At 37.0% G+C, this 9,889-nt stretch overlaps 1 long non-coding RNA gene across 2 annotated transcripts; it reads left to right on the top strand.

Moving 5' to 3' along the window:
* The first annotated feature begins 3,160 nt into the window (after window positions 1-3,160).
* Window positions 3,161-9,501, top strand: LOC109266027 (uncharacterized). 2 transcript variants are annotated; one of them, XR_002079487.2, is made up of 4 exons: window positions 3,161-3,340; window positions 6,647-6,792; window positions 7,131-7,217; window positions 8,768-9,501. It is a non-coding gene; the product is annotated as an uncharacterized LOC109266027 (long non-coding RNA). The 2 variants fall into 2 exon arrangements; XR_008421534.1 differs by having other exon boundaries at window positions 3,161-3,364.
* Window positions 9,502-9,889: the final 388 nt, after the last annotated feature.

The following is a 9,889-nucleotide window of genomic DNA, read 5'->3' as shown; positions in this document are numbered from 1 at the left end:
CATCAGGATGGTGATTAGCAAAAATCTGGAAAATAACAAATGTGAGAATTTGTGGAGATTGGAACCCACATCATTGCTGGGGGAGGTGGGAATATAAAATGGGCACCCACTGTGAAAAACAGGTTGGCAATTCATCAACAAGATAAACAGAATTATCATAAGATCCAGCAATTCCGCTGCTAGGTATGTACCTAAAGGAATTGAAAACAGGGACTCAAACAGATACTCGCATGTTCACGTTCATAGCAGCGTTATTGACAGTAGCCCAGAAGTGGAAACAACCCCAGTCCCTCAGATGAATGGATAAACTAAATGTAATACATACAGACAATGGAATATTATTCCACCATAAAAGAAGGAATAAGTTCTCTTTTTTAAAGAAAAAGTTTAGTTATTTATTTTGAGAGACAGATAGAACTTGTGGAGGAGCTGCAGAGATAACGGGACAGACAGAATCCCAAGCAGGGATTGCACACGGGGCTCGATCCCATCACCCTAGGATCATGACCTGAGCTGAAATCAAGAGTCGATGCTCAACCAACTGAGCCACCCAGGCGCCCCCCAAAAAAGTAACACGTTATCACACGAAAGAGCCTTAAAGACATTGTGTTAAGTGAAATAAGCCAGACATAAAAGTATGAATAATGTATGACTCCACTTATACATGATACTTAGAATAGGCAGATTCATAGAGACAGAACAAAGACTAGAGGTCAGGAGAGGTCCAGGGGAGGGAGGGTGGAGAATTACTGCTTAATGAGTACAGACTTTCCATTTGGGGTAATGAAAATGTTTGGATAGAGTAGCGATGATTATACAACACGGTGAATATAACCAATGCCGCATATTCATAAATTTAAAAATGGCTAAAATGGTAAACTTTATGTTTCTATTTTACTACAATTTAAAAAAAAATACAAAAAGCCCCACCCTCAGGTCTTCAGAGCTTTTCCAGCATCATTCACTCAGTAATGTTTAAAAGCTCTTTCTTTCTTTCTTTCTTTCTTTCTTTCTTTCTTTCTTTCTTAAATAACTACGGATGCCCTTTGAAGTTATTTACATTTATTTGACCTTTGGAGAAGATAAGATCATAAAGTCTCCATTTTTTATAACCTTTCTCGTACTTAAAATTTATTACAAATATTGCCCTTTCTCTGCCATTCAAAATCAGCACAAAGTGTTTTAATCTCCTCTAAAATATCCTGTATTTTCAATCTCTTTCTTATATAAGAACTTTTCTTGGTCTGTGTTTGAACTTTTCCTAGTTTCTCTCAGGTTGGAGACAAACTAGAAAATGTGCTGCAGGGAGAATGTGACAACCACTAAATATACTGCGGGAGCTAAATTTCTGCTGTATGGAAATCTGACATCCTTCTAATTAAAAAAATATATAAAGTATGTATATGTTTTCCTTTTTTGTCTTTTACTTATAATTTCTAATTCTCAATTTGTTCTTTGTTTCCTATTTCCAGTGCACATTTATTCTCGTTACTGCACAGAATTAGTCTCTCTAAAATTCCATTCTGTAGCATTCTAGTTATTTCTCTAAAGTGTCTTTTAATTTTTAATTCCATCTGGCTAAGTGCTGGTCACCTCCTCAGTGTCTGCCAGGGACTTAATGAAAATGCTCACTAATCCATCTCATAGGTCAGACTTGTCATTTACCTCTCAGGACTCTGGGAGAAATTAATGAGATCATCGTTCCAGTGCTCTTTGAAGACTTGCATTTTAGAAGAGCTATGCCAGAAGTCTCCAACAACTTATACTAAGAAATTCTTCATTGAAAGGTGAATTTTGTGATTTTTAATAAATGTTAAGAGCATTAGGTATACCCAGCTGTTGGAAACTTGAAACATAATACTTGAAGCCCAAAACACTCTTACTGATATAACTACAGATAACATAGGGGCTGGCGAGGAATGTAAATAAAATTATTTAAATCATATAAATAATTCTCCCAAAAGTTTGTATTAACACTTATCATATCTTAGGATAAACAAGATGATACTGAATAATAATACTCAGATCAATATTAATTCATTGTCTAAATATTTAAACATAATACTGTGTAAACATTCTTAGAATGTTTTGCAAACACATACGAAGAAGAGAAAATTATACGTGGTTGGGGAGCCTGGGTGGCTCAGTCGGTCAAGCATCCAATTTCAGCTCAGGTCATGATCTCTCAGTTTGTGAGTTCGAGCCCCGAGTCGGACTCTGTGCTGACACCTCAGAGCCTGCAGCCTGCTTTGGATTCTGTGTCTCCCTCTTTCCTGCCTCTCCCTTTCTCTCTCTCTCTCTCTCTCTCAAAAATAAACATTAAAAAAATTTTTAAAGAAAATTATACATGGTTTATAACACAGTTTCATCAACATTTTGCCATCTTGCCTTTGATTCTATGCCTAAGTATGTATTTTTAACGATGCTGAATAAATACTACATTTTGAATAGTGTGTGCTAATTTTAAAGGCTTTTTCTCATTGCATCATACGATATAAAAATATTGAACTAAAAGATAAACATGAGAGACATTAACCAGAGTTCTACCACTGTTAATATTTTTATGTCATTCGGGGCACCTGGGTGGCTCAGTCCCTTGAGCGTCTGACTTTGGCTCAGGTCATGATCTTGCAGTTCCAGAGTTCGGGCCCCACCTCCGGCTCTGTGCTGACAGTTCTGGCGGAGCCTGGAGCCTGCTTCTGATTCTGTCTTCATCTCTCTGCCCCTCCCTCGCTTGCACTCTCTCTTTCTCTCAAAAATAAACATTAAAAAAATATTTTTATATCATCCAATAAAAAGCATTTTTATATGGTACAAAATTTTCTATTTGAACATAAGTGTCTATGTTAACGACTTCATTACATAAGAATAAATGCTCATTAGGCAAAAACTGGTAATGAAAACAGGCAGAAAAAAAATATTAGAAATCATCACGAATCCCACCACGCAGGGACATTCTTGCTAATATTTTGGGTTAGAGTTTCTTCATTTCTTCCTAGATGCAAATATGTGTATGTCTGCGTGTAGGATTACAAATACACAGATACAGGCATAGGCTACAGACTGGACTTTGTCTCTTCCCCGAAGTCACACGCTGCTACCTCATCCTCTGTGTCATAATAGTAGGAGGTGGCAGCGTCGGGAGGTGATTGGGTCACAAAAGCAGAGCCTCCTTGAACGGGATCAGTGTCTTTATAAAAGCGACCTCAGAGGGTCCTTCAGCCCTTGTACCCTGCGAGGGCACAGCGACAAGACCCTCAGAAGGAAGCCGGCCCTCACCAGACACCGGATCTGCAGCATCTGGGTCACCTTGACGATGGACTTCCCAGCCTCCAGAGCCGTGAGAAACTAACTTTTGTTGTTCGTAAGTCACCCAGACTGTGGTGCTTTTGTTACGGCAGCCCAAATGGACTAATACAACATAGCTTTACCTAGAGTTATGAAGATAAATATACAGTATTTTATAATCAAGTTTCCATATCAATAAATAAATACAGTCTGAAAGGACCTAAGTTCTGATGTCAGAATGCCTGAATTGTCTCATTACCCTCTGCTGACAGTGTGTCCTGTGTAGTTTTTTGTAAAACCTTATCTGCAAAATGGCAGACAAGATAAAATTATAACACAATGTGTGGTTACATCGCAAGGATGAAATGTAATAATGCATGTATAAAACCTTGAAAGGTGCCATATAGTAAACACTGCATAGTGCTTGCTTCTTTTCATCATTATGATGGTTAAAGAAGCTAAGCTCTATTTGTTAACCATTTGTTCCCGATTTTCCATTACTGTCAATCATCCTGTGACGATTACCTTCATGCTATATATTTGCACAATTTTATCCTTACAATAAGACTGGGAAAAAAAAAAAAACTCCTTAGTTAAAGGGAAGCTACTTTTTAGGATCTTCTGATAACTTTCCAAGTAGTACTCTGAAAATATTTTAATTTTCCCTCCCACCAAATGTGTACCAGAATGGCTATTGTACCTCTCGCCAACACTAGGTGTTATCATTCTTTTTTTTTTTTTAATTTTTTTTTTAACGTTTATTTATTTTTGAGACAGAGAAAGACAGAGCATGAACGGGGGAGGGGCAGAGAGAGAGGGAGACACAGAATCTGAAGCAGGCTCCAGGCTCTGAGCCATCAGCCCAGAGCCCGACATGGGGCTCGAACTCACCGACCGGGAGATCGTGACCTGAGTTGAAGTCGGACGCTTAACCGACTGAGCCACCCAGGCGCCCCGATGTTATCATTCTTAATATGTGTTAATTTGGAAAAAAAATTAAAGATAAATTAAATAGCAAATGTTACTATTTTTACAAAAATTTTTACAAATGGGTATTTTATAAATATCTATCTATTAAGTTCCTTTTTTTGGAAACTGCCTTCACATTTTTGTCTGAAGATTATTTTCCTGTCATGATGATCACTTTTTCTTATTTATCTCATAAGTGCATTCACAAAACACTGGCCAAAATAATTTCCTAATGTTTTTGTCTTTACTGTTCACATTGGCTTATTCTTCTTCGTCAATTTTAGAATCTTCCTTTCTAGTAAGAGAAAGAATCTCTTCTCTAGGTTCTGAAATTTCTTTCCACTTTGTACAATTTTTTCAAAAATGTAAATGAATAAAATTCGTATTCTCATAAACTTCTTGCACATGTTTTAAGATTGTATTTTCTTTTTTTTTTTTTTTAACTTGGAATTGGTTCTTATTTTGTACTGAATGTTTAATTCAGTAATTTGATCATCACTGGTGTCATTTCTACTTTTGCTTCCTGAAATATTAATTTCAATTCTGCTACTGAATTCATAGTATCCTTACTATCCTAACTTTCTAATTGCCTTCTTATATCAACTAATTCCCTTCTTATATATTTCAATTCTTATTTCAAAAAGAGTACAATTTTTCTAAATTTTTATTTTGCAGAGAATTACTTTTGGAAGAAATGTTTTCTTCTGAGTCTTGAATTTACTGTTTTCTCTTTCAAAAAAACATGCATGCAATTCTTATGTCTTTGAAGATCAAAGGAGGGATTGAATATAACAAGTGTGTGATGATAGTAAGATTTAGCATTTATTAAGTACATATTAAATGCAGTGTTGTTACGTGTATTATCTTATTTTCCTGCAGCTCCTCAAGGTAGGTATTACTATCATCATTTTACAGATAATGAGATTGTATCTTATATTAAGTAACTTGTTTATTGTTACGCACACATCTATTAAAAAGGAAAATTGGGGGTGCTTGGGTGGCTCAGTCAATTAAATGTCTGACTCTCGATTTTGGCTCAGGTCATGATCTCACAGTTGGTTTGTGGGATTGAGTTCTGTGTCAGGCTCCATGCTGACTGTGTGGAGTCTGCTTGAGATTCTCTCCCTCTCTCCCTCCCTCCCTCTCTTTCTGGCCCTCCCCTGCTTGCTCTCTCTCTCTCTCTCAAAATAAATAAACTTCAAAAAAACAAGAAGAAAAATTGTAATTTATTCAGATGTCAAATATCTCTTGTTCCCAACAGAATGCGTTATTTAATTAATGACTTTTTTGGGTCCCATTTAGTCTGAAGGAGTTAACATTGAAATACAGGTTATTAGCAAAGACTTACAGAAATTTATCATCTATGGGAAGAAATGATCCTGGGGCGCCTGGGTGGCTCAGTCGGTTAAGTGTCCGACTTCGGCTCAGGTCATGATCTCACGGTCCGTGGGTTCCTGCCCCACGTCGGGCTCTGTGCTGACAGCTCAGAGCCTGGAGCCTGTTTCAGTTTCTGTGTCTCCCTCTCTCTGACCCTCCCCCATTCATGCTCTGTCTCTCTCTGTCTCAAAAATAAATAAACATTAAAAAAAAAAAGCAATGATCCTAACTGAACAACTGTGATAAAGAATCGAAGTGTGCTCTTTCAATACTAAGCTCTATGTAATTAAAATGGTGAGGCTACTCCACCTGGTTATTAGAACTTGAGTTCAGACATATTGTGTTTAGGGACACAGAGAAAGCCATTCTTGCTACAGCATAGTGTTTATTTTGGGGAAAGTGTCTAGGTAGGATCACATTGTTTCTAAAACAGTAAACGAGACTACTAGAACCACACGTCTGACTCTAGAATAACTTTGGATATCTTGAATGCTTGAATAGCAGACTTCATTCTGTTGAAAATCTGGACACCAATAACTTTTTTTCAATAAATAAATAGTATTAAAAATAGTATTGAGAAAAGGGTATTGCAAATCCCGTCATAGAATCATCTGTTTAAACATGTGCATGAAGATACCAAAATGAATAATGCTACACCGCCTCTTTCTTGTGGCTCAGCACATCACAATCTGGTGGAAAACACCCTGCAGACACCGATCATTTCAATAGTCATAAATATTGAGCACATGCACAGATAGGCTTACAAACAGTGGTATGTATCCAAATAGTTACAATGCATTGAGGAACATCCTATTATAGAGTCATAAACACTGAGTTATAAGTACAGAACATGAATAAAGTAGCTAATCCTATCTATGTGAAGAACTGTGAAAACCTCATCTGAGTGTTGATTTGTGATAATTAATAGGATTCTATCAGCTAGTGAGAAAGGGGGAAAGTAAATGTCCTCTTTTTCTAAATTTTTTCATTATTTTCTACCTTCATTTCTAAGAATTCTTCATGTTTGATATGGTGAAGTTTTCAACAGCTTGAAGTCACATTTCGAGACCAGGAATTATCCCTGGAGAGCAGAGAGCACATTGGGTCATAATGGCCATAGAGGGATATTGGACTCCTTACAGCATTTCAGATCACAAGGTGGGGTTTTTTTTTTTCAGTGTTTTTTTAATACCCCAAACTTTTCTTATAAATGTTTGCACTTAGATGAGGTTGGAGCTTAACTCAGATCTGCATTAGCTATGTGGTAGACTTAGGATCAGGGGATCAGACTCCTCTTAGTATTTTTAGAGCATGCTTCCAAAAGGGGAAAAGATCATTTATATTTAAAATAAAGCAATGTTCTTAGAAGCTGCCCTCCGCTCCTTCACCTTCTCGTTTGAAAGCATATGGAACAAGAGACTGCCCAGATTCAGAGTAAATACTTCAAGGTGATTTAGGATCCTTTAAATACAACCTAATCCCTTTTCACTCAACAGAAAGGCAGAGCTGCTCTGAAGACCCCTGTAGGGCCCAGAGGTGCCCCAGTCAGCAATACCATGAGAGTTCTCATGGCAACTTGTAAAGTAAGTGAGGGGACTTTTTATACCTGCTGCCTTTCCCTTAAAAAGCTCTTTCTTTGCTTATCCCTGGACCCTCTTATTCTGTGGCAGCTATCCTGACGTCCTTCACTAAAAAAAGTATTTCCTCTCCGACAGGGGTCAATGCATCTCAGCTTAACTGATGATAGTTAAAACTATGCTTTTCTGAAAAAGGCACCTATGCTGTAGTAAAACATTAGTTCACTGATGTGTAGCCTATGTTAAAGATTAGCCAAGCTCAGTTTTATTCATTTATTTCATTATTCGTTTCTGGTTACTTTGCCCTCGTGTCCATTTCTTTGTGCTTTGAAACATAGATAGCTTAACAATTGGGAAAAATAATGCAGTCTTTGATGATTTTTCACTGAAATTCAGTTGATTTATGAAGACATAATGGGAGGGTGCAGGCATTGTGAATAGTCCCATAGGTGTACAGATGGGAAAAGAACAATACGGTAAAACAGCGGAAAAGTAAGGATACTTATTTCCTGCTCTAAGAAAGGCAACCACATTAGATTGGAAACTTTTACAGTAAGTAAATTCTGCAGGGCTCTGAGATACAGTTTAGCAGATTTTTTGTTCCCCCAAATTTGCTATTAAAATTGTATAAAGTGCTCCATCAATCTCTCTTTAACTCTTGAGGGCAGATTGTTAATTTCTCACAGTTACATACAAATATTTATGACTTAACAATGAATACTTCAATGACCTTTGTTTTGCTTAAAATACTAGGTCTAATTTCATCCTTTCTAGTATATTCACTAGACTAAATTTACTTTCTCTTTTCACTCAGATGATGAAATTGATTTATAAAATTTTGATTTAAAAAATAACTTAGAAATCATCTATTCTAATTCTTTCATTTTATAGATGAAAAAGTTGAGGCCCAGACAGGTTTCTTTTCCCTCTTTGAAATTTTACCTTTTAAAAAAGGTAGAAAACAAAACCATATTTTAAAAAATCATGTGATATATATAGATATATATATATTTCATTAATGAAATGTTTTTCTATCTTGTAAGCTTATTATTATTAAGCCAAGCCATGAGATTTACAGTAAGGAGAAAATGGATCATTCTGGAGATAGGAAGTCTATAGAGCAGGAAAGAAGGAGGCTATGAAGCAAGTGTGTTTCATAATTAGAGCAGAGAATTAGAAAGCCCTTATGGTATAGTTGGAGGAGAAAGAGGAGAAAACAAGAAAGGGGAGAAATGGATAATAGTGAGTGTTCTTAAATCCCCTTCCCTCAATCCTTACTTCAGGGCATAGGAAAGTTAAAGTTAATAGGATACACACTCAGAAATGTGGGGAGGTAAGCCTCCTAAAGCTGCTGGCTTGCTATTCACTGAGCAGAGCACCCCGGGAAAATTACAAACACTGCTGAGTGTTGGACACTGGGTACACAACCGTATATGTGTATCAACAGTATAATGTGTATCATACTCACACACTAAGCCCTGGGTGGAAGGCTAGATATGGGCGAAAGAAATGTATACACGATTATTCTAACATATCCCCTTCTCCATTCTCCACAGCTTACCTATGTTGTACAAGGAGGAGAGATGCTTTAGTGTCCAGTTGGGAAGGAAAAAGAACCCTGGATCCAGAGTCATAAGGGGAAAAGAACTGCTCTTTCCAGCAAAGACAAGTTCATGCACATCTCTTTTTTTTTTTTTTCTGCTCTGTCTCCATTTGGGTGGGCTTTCTCCAAAGAATCATAAAAAAATAAGCTATGTTTTAGAATCTCATTCTTCTTGAGGGAAGACCAGAAAACTCTCTCTCTACCTCTGGACTAATCTGCCTCAATGTAGCTGAGGAAATCTGGACTTCCTCAGCAGCCGGCATTGTTCAAAATAGACCATCCTTGCTTTGGGTCATACGACTCAAGTCTCAGGTATGTGCTTCACTTCTCGATTCTGGATTGCCTGTCACCTACAACAAAGAAATCGATTTTATCTAGCCAAATTCATGAGAGTTCTATATAAGGTTTTGTCAGTAAAGGTGAGTGTTTATGTAAAGCATTATTTTGCTCACTCTTATCCTGTGGAAATATTTATCTGAGTAACCTCACATGTAGAAGTGTATTATTGGGGAGAGAATTGGGATCCTTTCATCATTCCTATTGACACAATTAACTTCTTTGGTGCTGCTTAGAATTTTTCAGTGTGCGTTCTGCTCACCAGAAACTAGGTTACAACACAAAATTTGTATCAATTTAAAGAGAGAGCCAAAGTTCTGGGCATGTTCTATTTAAAGATATCCTGGGGCACCTGGGTGGCTCAGTCGGTTAAGCATCTGGCTATTGATTTTGGCTCAGATCATGATTTCACGGTTTGTGAGCTCAAGCCCCATGTTAGACTCTGTGCTGAGATTCTCTCTCTCCCTCTCCTTCTCTCTACCCCTACCTCACACTCTCTGTCTCAAAAATGAATAAACTTAAAAAAAAATAAAGATATCCTGCTGTAAAATTACCCATGTCTGAAACAGTGTCCTGAAGAAAGAGGGAATGTATATGATTATATGTACAAATATCTTACTTAATTTTGTTAAAAGAATTGGTCCTTTTTTTTTCTTTTCAAAATGTTTCTGGGACTACACACGCTCACCTGCAATCATTCCTTCACAGTCTCAATATCTGGTGTCTTCTCTTCCTGACA

Source organism: Panthera pardus, unplaced genomic scaffold (assembly GCF_024362965.1).
Source record: "Panthera pardus isolate Hobbes unplaced genomic scaffold, ASM2436296v1 HiC_scaffold_1, whole genome shotgun sequence".
Lineage (NCBI taxonomy): Eukaryota > Metazoa > Chordata > Mammalia > Carnivora > Felidae > Panthera > Panthera pardus.
Note: the sequence above shows the minus strand (reverse complement) of the source record. Positions and strands in the feature narration are given on the sequence as shown.